This window comes from Pipistrellus hanaki (assembly GCF_964339955.1).
Source record: "Pipistrellus hanaki genome assembly, chromosome: 3".
Taxonomy (NCBI): Eukaryota; Metazoa; Chordata; class Mammalia; order Chiroptera; family Vespertilionidae; genus Pipistrellus; species Pipistrellus hanaki.
In genome coordinates, this window is record NC_140505.1 from 143988571 (window position 1) to 144003711 (window position 15141).

The 15141-nt window shown below is 46.2% G+C and overlaps 2 protein-coding genes across 4 annotated transcripts in view; both read left to right on the top strand.

The window, feature by feature from the left end:
- Positions 1-15141, top strand: part of RACGAP1 (Rac GTPase activating protein 1) — a 190894-nt gene that overhangs the window by 173089 nt on the left and 2664 nt on the right. The gene's annotated exons all lie outside the window — the stretch shown is intronic.
- Positions 1-15141, top strand: part of NCKAP5L (NCK associated protein 5 like) — a 36029-nt gene that overhangs the window by 5266 nt on the left and 15622 nt on the right. Inside the window, exon 1 of one of the 3 annotated variants that reach the window (XM_084877354.1) lies at positions 11935-12131. The exons of the other annotated variants lie outside the window; for them this stretch is intronic. The gene's annotated coding sequence lies outside the window, so the exon portion shown is untranslated. Of the gene's footprint in view, positions 1-11934; positions 12132-15141 lie in introns of those variants that run through there. 3 annotated transcript variants of the gene reach the window in all.

Below are 15141 nucleotides of genomic sequence, written 5' to 3' on the forward strand. Positions count from 1 at the left end.
CCTACCTGCCCCAAACTCTCACCTTGCCCAACCTCCCACCTCTGCCTCTGCCCTTGGCCAGACCTGTAAACTCCCTTCCCAAGAATCTCCAATGAACTCTTATCCAGTGGCCCTGATCAGCTTGTGAATAGTTTGGTGCAGCCACGCCACACCACAGTCTGGCGGTGGGAGGGCCCTCTCCAGCCCAAGGAGAAGTTTCTGGGAAGAAAGGGAGTGGAAACACTGGCCTCCCTTGGCCAGAATCCCCTACTCATTTGGCCAGACCTCCCCACCCCGCCCTGTCTCAGGGGCTTGGTTCCTACTTTCTAACAGGGGGTGAGAGAGTAGATGGCCCCAGCTGGGAGGGGCTTTAGAAATCACCTGGTCACGTGGCTATTCCTTCTAACATTTTGTAAACTTTTTTTTTTTTTTTGTATGCTTTTATTGATTTTAGAGGGATGGAGGAAGGCAGAGGGAGAGAGAAACATCAATGGTTGATGGGAAAGAACCATCCATTGGCTGCCTCCTACCCGTCCCTACTGGGGATGGAGCCTGAAACCCAGGCATGTGCCCTGACCAGGGATTGAACCAGCAACCTCTCCGTGCATGGGATGATGCTCAGCCAACTGAGCCACACTGGCCAGCGCCCTTCTTACATTTTTTAAAAGATTTTATACTTTATTTTTCACTATATTTTTAAAAATATATTCTTTTCTTGATTTCAGAGAGAAAGGGAGAATAGAGAGAGATAGAAACATCAATGATGAGAGAGAATCATTGATCGGCTATCTCCTGCACGCCTCCTACTGGGGGATTGAGCCTGCAACCCACGCACGTGCCTTTGACCGGAATCGAACCTGGGACCCTTCAGTCCTCAGGCCGATGCTCTATCCACTGAGCCAAACCAGTCTCTGCCCTCAAGAGTTTCTTTACACAAAACAAATATTCTTTTTTCTCTCCTTACCCAAAAGATATATCTTCTTCTGTTGCCTTACCTGTTGGCAACATCTCGGTGTGCATAGATTTCTCCTGGCACCTGTGTCGGTTTTGCCCAAGTGTCTCTCAGGCCATGAGTAGAGTTCATTCATCTTCATATACTGAATCTGATTCAGATGCCAGGGTTAGGCCAAAACCAGCCTCTGAGGACTTCTCAAGCAGTGGTCAGCACAGTCATTCAGCCAGCACTTGACTATGTGATGACCAGACTCGGGGGGTTCAATGGTCATCAAAAAGCCCACATTAATCAACTAATTAAACAGTCATAGAATTACACCTGTGATAAAGGCTGCAAAGAAAGGATGTAGACTGTAAGAGTGAGTGATCAGACCTGGCCATCTTGGGGGTGGGGGTTGTGGAGCGGGGCTGGAGTCTGGGGCCAGGATGCAGATGTGAGACCATGGGCCTGGAAAGCTGGGTTTCTCAGCTTCACTTCAGTGGCTTCTCCTCTCTCTCCTCCCGGAGTCCGTGCCCCTGGAGTTTTATTGTGTCCAAGACACGAAACCCTCTTCTCCGCCAGATGGTGTGGACAATGCCTCTCCCCACCCCCACTGCTGCTTTCTCTTTCCCCAGCCCCGGGACTTCGGCTCCTGAAGCGGGAGCCTTCCTTTCCACTGCAGGCCGAGGGGAAGTTGGGGGGTGTTTGCTTCTTACTTCCTCTGTAGACAGCACCTCACTTCCTGTCCCTGGCGCTAGAAGAAGGCTAAAGCTCTTGGCTTTGCTGTCCCTTCCTCTCCACAGCCCCACCCCCTGCTTTCCTGGGAAGCCTGTAGGCCCTGTCGGAGGAAGGCGACATCAAAGCCAATGGCTTCTTTCTAAGGCCCTGCTGAGTTCCTCACTCCCAGCCCCCAGCCCCTCACAAGGAAACCCATCTTTTCAGCTACAGTTCCTTTCCAGACATGACCTCATCCTTTTCTTCCATGCCCTGTAAGGAGAGAGGAGTCAGAGAGATCACCCCATTTTACAGACAGGAAAAACTGAGTCCTCGAGGGTTTCAGTCTAGGCTTCATGTGGGGTCATGCAGTATGACCAAGCCAGACCTGGGATCGAGGAAGCCTGTGCCCATTTGTGGGCACACACAAGAGCAGAGCCAGTGGAGGCTTGTGGGCGAACTAGAGCTGCTTTCTCCTCTCAGAGCAGAACTAGCAGCCTAGGAGGTCACCTCTGGGCCCTGGCCAGATGGTGCCCACTAAGTCAACCCTGGAGCTTCCCAGGCACAGCCTGTTCCCTTTGAAGAAGGAGATCTTTTCTCACCCGCCCCCACCTTCCCTCTGAGATGCCACGGTCTGTACCATGCTTCTTTTCTCTGGATCTGTTTTGTTCATCAGTTTATTTTGTTCATTATATTCCATAAGTGAGTGAGATCATGTGATACTTGTCTTTCTCTGACTGGCTTATTTCGCTTAGCATAATGCTCTCCAGGTCCCTCCATGCTGTCGCAAAGGGTGCATTGTATTCCATGGTGTCAATGTACCACAATTACTTTTCTATCCACTCTTCTCCTCATGGGCACTTGGGCTATTTTCAGATCTTAGCTATTGTAAATTGTGCTGCTATGAACGTAGGGGTGCATACGTTCTTTCTGATTGTTTATTGTTGGGGGGTCTCTTAGGAAATATTCCTAGAAATGGATCACTGCATGTAATGGCAGTTCCTATTTAATTTTTTGAGGAAGCTCTCCATACTGTTTTTCCATAATGGTTGCACCAGTCTGCATTCCCAACAGCAGTACACTAAGGTTCCTTTTTCTCCACATCCTTGCCAGCACTTGTCATTTGTTGATGGTGTGAGGTGATACCTCATTGTTGTGCTATTTTTTTTTAAATATATTTTTATTGATTTCAGAGAGGAAGGGAGAGGAAGACAGAAACACCAGTGAGGAGAGAGAATCATTGATCGGCTGCCTCCTGCACACCCCTCCACTGGGGATCGAGCCCACAACCAGGGCATGTGCTCTGACCAGGATGGAACCATGACCTCTTAGTTCATAGATTGATGCTCAACCACTGAGCCATGCCGGCCAGTCTAAGTTGTATGAGTTCCTTATATATTTTGGACATTAACCCTTTATCAGATGTATCATTGCCAAATATATCTTCCAATCCAGGGGGCTCCCTTTTCATTTTGTTGGTTTATTTTTTATTTTTTATTTTTTTTTAATATATTTTATTGATTTTTTACAGAGAGGAAGAGAGAGGGACAGAGAGTTAGAAATATCAGTGATAGAGAATCATCGATCAGCTGCCTCTTGCACACCTCCCACTAGGGATGTGCCCACAACCAAGATACATGCCCTTGACCGGAATCGAACCTGGGACCTTTCAGTCCATAGACTGATGCTCTATCCACTGAGCCAAACCGGTTTCGGCTTGTTGGTTTCTTTTGCTGTGCAGAAACTTTTTATTTTGATGTAGTCCCATATGTTTATCTTTTCCTGTGTTTCCTTTGCCCTAGGACAGTGGTTGGCAAACTGTGGCTCATGAGCCACATGCGGCTCTTTGGCCCCTTGAGTGCGGCTCTTCCACAAAACACCACATGCGGGCGCGCACATACAGTGCGATTGAAACTTTGCAGCCCATGCACAGAAGTTGGTTTTCTGCTCTCAAAAGAAATTTCAATCGTTGTACTGTTGATATTTGGTTCTGTTGACTAATGAGTTGGCCGAACACTGCCCAAGGAGATGTATCCGTAAACATATTGCTACAAGAGATGTCTGAGGTTTTGCTGCCTATGTTTTCTTCCAGGATTTTTACGGTTTCACAACTTACATTTAAGTCCTTTACCCATTTTGAGTTTATTCTTCTGTATGATGTAAGTTGGTGGTCTAGTTTCTTTCTTTCTTTCTTTTTTTCTTTCTTTCTATCTTTCTTTCTTTCTTTTTTTTTTTTAACATGTATCTGTCCAATTTTCCTAGCACCACTTGTTGAAGAGACTGTCTTGTATCCACTGTATGCTCTTTCTTGCCTCAAATATAAATTGAGCATAATATCTTGCATTGATTTCTGGGGTCTCTGTTCTGTTTCACTGATCTACGTGCCTGTTCTTATGCCAAAACCAGGCTGTTTTGATTACAGTAGCTTTGTAGTATAACCTGACATCAGGTGTTGTGATTCCTCCAACTTTGTTCTTCTTTCTCAAGATTGCTGCAGCTGTTTGGGGTCTTTTCTGGTTCCATGTAAATTTTTGGAGTATTTGTTGTAAGTCTGTGAAATATGCCATTGGTATTTTATAGGGATTGCAATGAATCTGTAGATTGCCTTGGGTAGTATGGACATTTTAATAATGTTAATTCTACCTATCCATGAACACGATATATTCTTCCACTTGTTATATCTTCCTCTATCTCTGTTTTCAATATCCTATAGTTTTCCAAGTACAATTCTTTTATCTCCTTGGTTAAGTTTATTCCTAAGTATCTTGATTTTTTTTGTTGTTGCAGTGGTAAATGCGATTGTTTGTTTAGTTTCTCTTTCTGAGAATTCTTTATTGGTGTATAAAAAAGCCATCAATTTGTGGATGTTAATTTTGTATCCTGCTGCATTACTGAGTTCCTTAATTAACTCTAGTAGTTTTTTGGTGGAATCTAGATTTTCATTGTACAATACCATGTCATCTGTAAATAATGAGAGTTTTATTTCCTCCTTTTCAATTTGGGTGCCTTTTATTTCTACTTCTTATCTGATCGCTGTGGCTAGGACTTCCAGTACTATGTAGAATAAGAGTGTTAAAAGTGGATATTCCTATCTTATTCCTGTTCTTAGGGAAAATAGTTTTAGTTTTTGTCTATTGAGTATGATGTTCTCTCAATAGGTTTGTCATACATGGCCCTTATTATGTTGAGATATGATCCTTCTATTCCCACTTTGCTGAGAGTTTTAATCAAAAATGGGTATTGGATTTTGTTGAGTGCTTTTTCTGTGTCTATTAATGTGTCATGTGACTTTTGTTAATATTTTGTTGAGGATTTTAGCATCTATGTTCATGAGGAATATTGGCCTGTAGTCCTCTTTATTTGTAGTGTCTTTATCTGGTTTTGAAATTAGGATAATGCTGGCCTCATAAAAAGAGCTGGAAAGTGTTCTTTCCTCTTGGATTTTTTGGAGTAGTTTGAGGAGAAAAGGTGTTAGTTCTTCTTTGAAGGTTTGGTAAAACTCTCTTGTGAAGTTGACCAGGGCGTTTGTTTGCTGGGAGTTTTTTGATTACTGCTTCTATTTCATCAGTTGTTATTGGCCTGTTTTGGCTTTCTAATTCTTCCTGATTCAATTTTGGGAGATTTTATGTTTTTAAGAATTTGTCCATTTCCTCCACATTATCCAGTTTATTGGCAGATAGTTGTTCATAGTATTTTCTTATAATCCTTTGTATTTCTGTGTGTCAGTTGTTACTTCACCTCTTTTATTTCTGATTTTATTTATTTGGATCCTCTCCCTTTGTTTCTTGGTTAATCTGGCTAACAGTTCATCAATCTTGTTTATTTTTTCAAAGAATCGGCTCTTGGGTTCATTGTTTTTTGTTTTTTAAGCTTCTATGTCATTTATTTCTGCTGTAGCCTTTATTATTTCCTTTCTTCTACTTACTCTGGCCTTTTCTTGTTGTTCTCTTTCTAATTTTTTAAGTTGTAGGGTTTAATAGTTCATTATTAATTTTTCTTGTTTTTTGAAGTAGGCCTATAGTGCTATGAACTTCCTTCTAAGGACTGCTTTTGCTGTGTCCCATTGAAGTTCTCTAGAACCCTGACCAGTTTGGCTCAGTGGAAGGGTGTTGGCCTGCAGACTGAAGGGTCCTGGGTTCAATTCCAGTCAAGGGCATTTCCCCAGTAGGGGGTGTGCAAGAGGCAGATGATCAATGTTTCTAATTCTCTATCCCTCTCCCTTCCTCTCTGTAAAAAATCATATAAAAAGAAAAAAGATTTGTCTCTAAAAAAAAAAAAAAAAGTCTTCAAAACCTCCACTGGTGGTCCATGAGGTCTGAAAGGTAGGCAACTGCTGGTTTAAGGGAACCTTTGGAGCAGTGGTCACCAACAAGAAGTTTTTTATATATATTTAGGTGCCCCTATACTGGGTGCATATATGTTAATCAGGATTATATCCTCTTGTTGGATTGATTCCTTTAGTATTATATAGTGACCTTTATTTTATTTATTTTTTTTTTTCTTGTTTAAGATCTTTATTTAAATGCACACTAACGTAATTTACATTTTGAATGGCTGTTATGATACAGACCTCTGTTGTATTTTTACTACCTAAATAATACTTTACTGAATAATGAACTGTAATAAGCTAATGAACTGTTAAGTCCTCAGGATCAATATCTAGAAATTGAACAGTAAGGACGAAGACTTCTGATTCAATACCAAAATGCCTTCTGAAAACCAGATGGTTGCCAACTTATTTCCAGTCGCGTAGTTCTTGAGCTGATTTTTTTTTTTTTTTTTTTTTTAGTGACCTTTATTGTCTCTTGTTATGGCCTTCATTTTGAAGTCTATTTTGTCAGATATGAGTATTGCTACTCCAGCTTTTCTTCTTCTTCTTATTATTATTATTATCTATTTGCATGGAAAATATTTTTCCATCCTTTTGCTTTCATCCTGTGTGAGTCTTTTGTTCTGAGGTGGTTTTCTTGTAGACATTATATAATTGGGTCATATTTATTTTTATCCATTCAGCTACCCCTAGTCTTTTGATCAGAATGTTTAATCCATTTATATTTAAGGTTATTATTGATAGGTACTTATTTATTGCCATTTTTATTCTTTATGCCTATGTTTCTCTCTATATATATACTTCTCTTCCTTTTAGCATTTCTTGCAGTGCTCATTTGGTGGTGATAAACTCCTTTAGCCTTTTTTCTCTGGGAAGTTCTTTATTTCACCATCTCTTTTGAATGATAGTCTTGCTGGATATAGTAATCTTGGTTTCAGATCCTTGCTTTTCATTACCTTGAACATTTCATGCCATTCCCACCTGGCCTGTGGTGTTTTTGATGAGAAATCAGCTGAGAGCCTTTTAGGAGCTCTTTTGTAGGTAACAAATCACTTTTCTCTGTTGCTTTTAAGATTCTCTCTATATTTATTTTTTGGCATTTTAATAATGATGTGTCTGGGCATGGGCCTATTTGGGTTCTTCTTGCTTGGGACTCTGTGCATCCTGAACTTGTGTGACTTTTTCTTTCATCAGATTAGGGAAGTTTTCTGCCATTATTTCTTCAAATTCATTTCTATCCCTTGCTCACTTTCTTCCTCTCCTGGCATTTCTATTATGTGAATATTGTTATGTTTAGTGTTGTCCCACACTCCCTTAAGCTATCCTGCTTTTTGCTTATTTTTTCTTTCTTTTTGGTTCTCTGTGTTCTTTATTAGTTCTGTGTCATTCTTCATAGTTACTATATCTTTTCTCCTGCTGTTGAACACCTTTGCCATCATTATTCTGAACTCTATGTCTGATAATTTTTTTTTAATCTTAATTTCATTTAGCTCTTCTTCTGAAGAATTCTCTTGTTCTTTCATTTCAGGCTTGTTTTCTTTTTCTTTTTTTTTTTTTGTCTTCCCATTTTGGTGGCCTGTTTGGGTTTGTGTCTGTGTCTGTGTACTAAGTAGAGCTGCTACGACTTCCAATCTCTAGTGCAGGACAATGTCAGATGCTGTTTGTGACTGGTCCTGAGTACGGTTTGGAGCTATCAGTAATCCACAGCTTGTGGCTCCTCTGCTGGGACTGGGTGCCTTGGAAAGGACCAACATGTGCACCAGGGTCTGCTTTTCCTAGCCCCAAGCCCAGGAGGAGATCAGGCAAAAACTCAAAGCCTCCATTAATCTTCCTCTGCCTTCAGACTCATTGTTATCTGCACTGATTAGCCTCAGGTGGGGTGAGAGGATGGGGCAACTGCCTTTTCCCCAGGCAAAAGCCTGGATAGCAGAGGTCTGTGGAGAAAGGTCTCCTCCGAAGTGTGAGGAAATGACTCAGCACAGGAAACTGAGGTGGCTGCCCTGGGAGCACCAACAACATAGAGCACCAACCCACAGCCCCCAACCCTGCTCTCCTCCCACAGCTCCAGTCCTCTCTGCTCTGCCTCTATTGGAGCCCAAGGTGAGTGGCTGCACACGAAATTTTTTGTGTTGGCCCTTTAAGAGGGTGCCTGCCTTTCCAGACATCTCTGATTGGCAGACAGATGTTATGTGGGCACCTTTCTCAGTTCTGGTGCTCTGGGGAGCCCAGCTTGGGGTTTAGACCCCAGCATTCTCAGTGGGAACCCCCCACAGCTGAGATATCCGAGACTTCAGCTGCTGTTTTATTGATTTTTTACAGAGAGGAAGGGCGAGAGATAGAGAGCTAGAAACTTCAGGCCAACCCTTTCACGCCTCCGCACTGCCTACCAGTCTTTATGCAGTCTCCACTTTCCATCCTTGGTTATCAGGGTTCTCTCCAGCTAGTCTTCAGTTGATTGTTCAGGGCGATTCTTCTGTATTTTAGTTGTATTTCTGGTTTGGTCCTGGGAGAATGTCAGTGTAGCTCTACTTACTCTGCTGCCATTTTGGAATCCCTCAGAGGAACATTACTTTTAAGATGAGATATATGTGTTACTGTGAAATGATCTTTAAGATAATGTTAAATAAATAAAGTATGCTATTATAAAAAGGAAGGAAGGAAGGAAGGAAGGAAGGAAGGAAGGAAGGAAGGAAGACACCTGGTAGGTGTTAAAGGTGGGTGGGAAAGATCCCTTCAGGAGGTAGATACTGAAGAGGATGGGCAGGAAGGACTGCTTTGCCTGGGGAGAGGGCAGCTTCTCTGCTGTAACAGGAGGCGGTGTGGAGATTCTGATGACACTGCGAGGGTAGTGGCAAGAGATTTGAGGGGTTTTCCCTCTGCTGGCTTTCATCCTTCGGGGAAACAGGAGGTGAGGGGCCAGGAGTTTGAGGAGAGGGTGTGAAGGAGTCGTGTCAGAATGAGAGAGCCTCTCTAACAGTAAGCCTTGGTAGGAGTGTCAGGCAGGACTGACCATGTGGCTGAGATGGCTTTCCTTTGGTGACTGAGAGTGAGAAATAGTGTGAGTAAAAGTCTGGGGACAGGAGTACATGTCAGTTTCTGTTTCTTCCTACCACCAGCCTCTATAGTCTGTGGAAAGAAGCATTGACCTACAATGCTAAAGTCAAGGAATCTTCTAGGGTCTTATAGAACTGCACTGTTGAGCATAGCAGTACACAGCAGCCACTGACTGCATCTGGTTGTCAACAGAGAAAATTCAGTATGGCCCTGGCTGCTGTGGCTCAGTTGGTTGGAGCATCATCCCATGCACCAGAAGGTGATGGGTTTGATTCCAGGTCAGGGCTTATATCTAGGTTGTGGGTTCGATTCTTTGTTGGGGTGTGGAAGGCAGCCAATCAATGTTTCTCTCTCTTTTCCTCTCTCTCTAAAAACCAATAAAAAATTTTTAAATAGATAAATAAAATTCAGTTCCTCTTTTGGACTAACCATGTGTGATTAGGGGCTGCCATATTATACAGCACAGAATAAACATTTTCTTTTTCTTTTTTTTAAATATATTTTATTGATTTTTTACAGAGAGGAAGGGAGAGGGATAGAAAGTTAGAAACATCGATAAGAGAGAAACATCGATCACCTGCCTCCTGCACACCTCCCACTGAGGATGTGCCCGCAACCAAGGTACATGCCCTTGACCAGAATCGAACCTGGGACCCTTGAGTCTGCAGGCTGATGCTCTATCCACTGAGCCAAACTGGTTTCAGCAGAATAAATATTTTCATTATTACAAACTGGACAACACTCCTAGAAAAGTGATTCTCACACAATTTGGCCTGAGGAGCCCTCTACACCAGCCATTTTCAACCTTTTTTTAAGTCTCATGCCACACATAAACTAATTACTAAAATTCTGTAGTACGCCAAAAATATTTTTGCTGATCTAACAAAAATATTAGGTGTAATTTTGGCTCATTCACACCAAACGAGTATTGTTCTGTTGGCTGTTGTCATTTTTTTATTTGACAGTTTGAGGGAAAAGAGGTCAGTGGTCCTGACTAAATAATAGTCAGATATTGAATGTTTTTAAAAATTCTTGCAGCACATTGGTTGAAAATTGCTGCTCTACACTCTTAAAAATTAATGTATTTAATAAAAATAATTATATATTTTTCCAAAACAAAAATAAATAGTAAATAGAATGTCATTGTTCTTCATTTTTGCAAATCTGTCGTGTCTGACTTAAAAGAAGGCAGCTGGATTCTCAGTATCTGCTTCTGTATTCAGTCTTTTGTGATATCACCTATCACATGATCTCTGGAAAATGCTACTCTATAATTATCAGAGGAAGAAAGTAAAAGAGACAATGTCTTAGTCGTATTAAGAAAATAGTTTTGAACCTGTGGACTCCTTGAAAGGGCTTCGGGGTCCCTGGACCACACTTTGAGAACCACTGTTCTTCTGGAAAAACATCCACTTGGCATGAAGGAACTTGTCCCTGTGAGACTGTAATTTGCCTAAAGTCACACAGCAAGTAAATTGCAGTGTTGAGACTAGACTAAATCTGCTCCCTTGGTCTGAGGCTTTTTCCAGGGCCTTTGGCTGGCCTGGGCTGGGCCCCACTGGGCTTTTAGGAGTGGGGCCTCGTCTTCTTAGCTGCAGAGCCACTGGCATGTGGCCCTATAAATAAACCCATTGTGTCTGTGTCAGAGTCCCCTGGCCTCCCCCGCCTCCCCCCCCCCCCCCCCCCCCCCCCCGCCCACCTCCACCCCCGCCCACCTCCCACCCGGCAGCTGCGTTTTTGTTGCTGGCGTCTGTTACGGACGGACCGGACGGACGGGAACACGAGGATCCCAGGGAGGAGAGATAAGCCTTTGGGCTCCTAACATGCCTGCCCTTCTGCACTGCCTGGAAGGGCAGGTGGTTGATCCCGCTATCGGTTCAGAGAGCCCACATCATAGTTCCGAGGAAGTGAGAGGGGAGATTCAGGGACACATGCCTCTCCGAAGGCCAGTTGTCAGGAGGAGGGAGGGAAATTCCAATCTTCCCTCTTTCCCTGAGGAGGGAAGAGGCCAGTGGGAATTCTTGGGGCTAAAAGATGCTTTGGGGTAAGGATTAAGGTGGCCACTTTCAGGCCAGGGGTGCCCTATATGCCTCCATACACCCCAAGGCAGCCCGGGGCCAGTCCTGCCCGGGAGGGGGTGTTTGCTGGGTGCAGAAGTTGCTGTTTACCATGGGCTCTTGGGTGTGACAGGGATTCCAGAAAGCAGCTGGAGAATGGGGGGGTAGGGGGGGGGAGCGGAGGGGAAGCCGTTGGTGTTACGGATGATTCTGTTATTAGAGGGAGCTTCTCCATCGCGGCCTTCCTGCAGCTGCCCAGCCCTCCCCGCCTCCCGGTCCCTGGCTTCTCTCCCTAGAGGACTCTGGGGGAACAGCTGGTGTGTGAGGGGCTCATCAGGGCCCCAAGGCCTTGGCGAAGGGCCCAGCTTAGGGAGCATGGGGGACAGGCTTGCTGCCACCTCACAGGCCCCTTCCGCCCAGGCCTGGACTCGGGTTCTGCCTGAGCCCTGGCAGGGGAGGGAATGGACCTGCAGACCTGACTCCTTTGCTCTGGCTGCCAGCAAGGCCAGGAGAGATCTCTTCTGGGCCTGGAAGCCCCTGTCCCTTCCTGGCTTTACAGGGCCAGTGGGTACGAGGCCGATGACAGACTAGGGCCTAGTCACTAGGCTGGAGAGATAGTGGTCACCCAGATTCACTCTGCGATTGGGCTGAACCAGCCACGTCCCCAGGCCAGGAACTGCCCCCACCCCCACCCCCACCCCCAGGCAGCTGTTCCCCCTTTTCTGTCCCTGGCTGCTTGAGGGACAGAAAGGCTTTGCTCTTCCTCTCTTCTCTCCCTCCTCTCCGCACTGAGGTCACCGCCGCCCGCCCTCCCGCTGAATCAGGCCTTTGTGGGAGGCGGGGCTGCCTGTTGGTGGGCAGTTGTGGCGGGAGAAGCCCACAGTTCAAGTTAGAGCTTCCGCACCCTGCAGCTCCATCCCTGCGCAGCCCTGGCTGACCTCCACCCAGCATCCAGCACCCAGGATGTGCGTGCTGTGGCACCACCAGAGGACTGTGAAACCAGGGCCATCCTGACAGACCCAGGCTGGGGGTTTTCCAGCCCGTCAGGCTGAACACAGGAGCTGTGAGTAGTTGTGGCCTGGGGGAAGGAGGAGAGTGCTGGGCCCCTGGGGCGAGGGGCCCCCAGTGACACCAGGGAGGGACCCCACTGGGGAACTGACCCGGGTTGATTTTTTTTTTTCTCACGAGACGTAAGCCGAAAACCCAGACTCTGAAGGGCCTAATTAGGCTGATTGGGAGCCGGAGGCGGTAGTATCTCTCTGGATCTTAACATTCCCCAGAGGAGCGCAGAGATGCCGGAAGTTTTCCTAACACCATAGAAATCTTGAACTCAGAATCTGGTCTGACTCATAGCATGTGCCCCTCCCCACCACCAAGGTCAAATGCCGGCCTCTCGCCGTGACTCCTAACCCTGGCCAAAAGCTCCCTGCCCTCTGCCTGTGGCCCTGCAGACCCGGAGCAGACCCCTTATCCTGAGCTGGCCAGACCCCCTCGGCCGGCCGAGGGCAGCAAGTGTCTCCCCCAAAGCGAGGCTGAGTCACAGCCTGCTGCAGCCGACATTTCCGGAGTCTCCTGGCCCAGCCGGGGACACAGAGACACGCGTTGCTCTTGGGTGGCTTATCACTGGGAGGGTACCCCCCAATCCCAGTGGGGTTCAGATTGGAGGGTGGCATGGTTGGCTCTGTGGGGTGTGCGTCACCCATAGCCAGTCCTCCCGTTCGGGACCTCGAGTCTAACCTGGGTGCTTCTATCTATTCGTGTGTTTGTTCATGGGCTGCGTGCATAGGGGACCTTATTCTCCGGAGTGAAAATGCTGAGGTGGGCTGGGCGTGGGCCGATGTTCCATACTGTAAGCACAGAACTGACTAACGTGGGTCCTGAGGAGTTTGTCGCGTCTTGATGTGGAGGAAGGAGATGGACATTACCGCCGGCATGTGTTCAGTCCTGTGCTGGCTCAGCCGGGAATGCAGGGAGATAAGGCAGCTCTCGGTGATCACTTCCTGTCCGGGATGCCTGTGGGCTTGGAGAGCCTCCCAGCCCGGCGGGAGCCCCTGGTGCAGGCCGGCTTACTCCAGCCGCCTCCTTTTCACAGCTCTACCTGCTTTGTGTCCATGGGTGCTCAGTGCCGTAGCTCCCTCTCCGCACCCTTGCTCTCTAATGGTGGGTCTGGCCAATGAAGCCCCACGTCCTGGATCTAATCCTGGATATCCACAACTGCGTCTGCATCCCCCCCTGGTGCCAGCTCCCCCTGCTCTGCGTCAGGATCTGGATCAGGGAGGAGGAGCTGATGGGGTAGCCAGCTAGGCTCCAGCCCTGCAGGGCCTGGCATGGCTCTGGCTCCTCCCTCTGATTGGGGAAAGTACGCTCAGGGCCTCCTGTGTCTCCCCCTAATATTGCCGCTGTTCATAGCAGGGGCCGCTCAGAGCTTGGGCCCAAACCCTGTTTTTATTTTTTTAGGAAAAAACTTATGTTTAGGAAAACATAAACCACCCTTACTTTAATTTTTGTTGTGTGGGGAACACAAGACTTGGGCCTTCTGCAGTTTTAGCTGTATTTTTATTATTTTTTAAAATTGATTTCTGAGAGGAAGGGAGAGGGAGAGAAGGATTAAATACATCAATGATGAGAGAGAATCATTGATCGGCTGCCTCCTGCGTACTCCCTACTGGGGATCGAGCCCGCAACCCGGGCATGCACCCTTGACCGGAATCGAACCCATGACCTTTCAGTCTGCAGGCTGGCTCTCTGTGCACCAAACCAGCTAGCCAGTGGTCGGCAAACTCATCAGTCAACAGAGCCAAATATCAACAGTGCAACGATTGAAATTTCTTTTGAGAGACACATTTTTTAAACGTAAACTTCTTCTAATGCCACGTCTTCAAAATAGACTCACCCAGCCCATGGTATTTTGTGGAAGGGCCACACTCAAGGGGCCAAAGAGCCGCATGTGGCCCGAGAGCCGGGGTTTACCAACCATGGAGGTAGGCCATTGGCTTTATTCTTTCCTGGCCCCTGGACATTGCCTATTAATCCCACTCCTGTCCTTCATCCTCCCAACTGTGTTCCTCACACTCCCCAGCACGTCTGCACCCACCCCAGCCCACTGGGGAAACCAACCAATGGGAAGGGGGCTGAGGGAAAGCTAGTGGCCCCGGGGGCAGGCCTCTCCTTGAGCAGGGACCCTCCGACTGGAGCCAGTGGCGTCGGCCCAGAGATGAGTGGTGGGTGGGGTGGACTGGCCCAGTGGTGGAGGTAACCCAAGGCCCTTTTGTGGTTTTAACCCCTATTTGTGTATGTGGGAAGGAGGATATTACTTGAAATTTTTTTTTCAAGGCCTGTCCATTTCTAAACATATCAAATATGAAAATGTTATAGCAAATGAAGTTATACTAGATATATATTTTTTACTATATTTTTATTAATTTCAGAGAGGAAGGGAGAGAGATAGAAACATCAATGTTAAGAGAGAATCATTGATTGGCTGCTTCCTGTATACCCCTTACTAGGAACCGAGCCATAACCCAGGCATATGCCCTGACCGGGCATCAAACCATGACCTCCTAGATCATAGGTCTACACTCAACCACTGAGCCATGCCACAGGCAGCTAGGGACATTTTTAATATATTAAAATAACAAAGGACTGCCCTGGCCAGTATGGCTCAGTCGGTTGAGTACTGACCTGTGCACCCAAGGGTTGCCCCCAGGTTATGGGTTCAGTCAACAGTCAGGGTGCATGCAGGAGGCAACCGATCAATATTTCTCTCTCACATCGATGTTTCTCTCTCTCCCATCCTCTCTCTCTCTCCCATCCTCTCTCTCTAAAATCAATAAAAACATTTAAAAATAATAACAACAGCCCTGACCGTTGTTAGGGCCAGTGTTATTATTTTTAAATGTTGGCTCAGTGGATAGAGCGTTGGCCTGTGGACTGAAAGGTCCCAGGTTCGATTCTGGTCAAGGGCATGTACCTTGGTTGCAGGCACATCCCTAGTAGGGGGTGTGCAGGAGGCGGCTGATCAATGTTTCTCTCATTGATGTTTCTAATTCTCTATCCCTCTCCCTTCCTCTCTG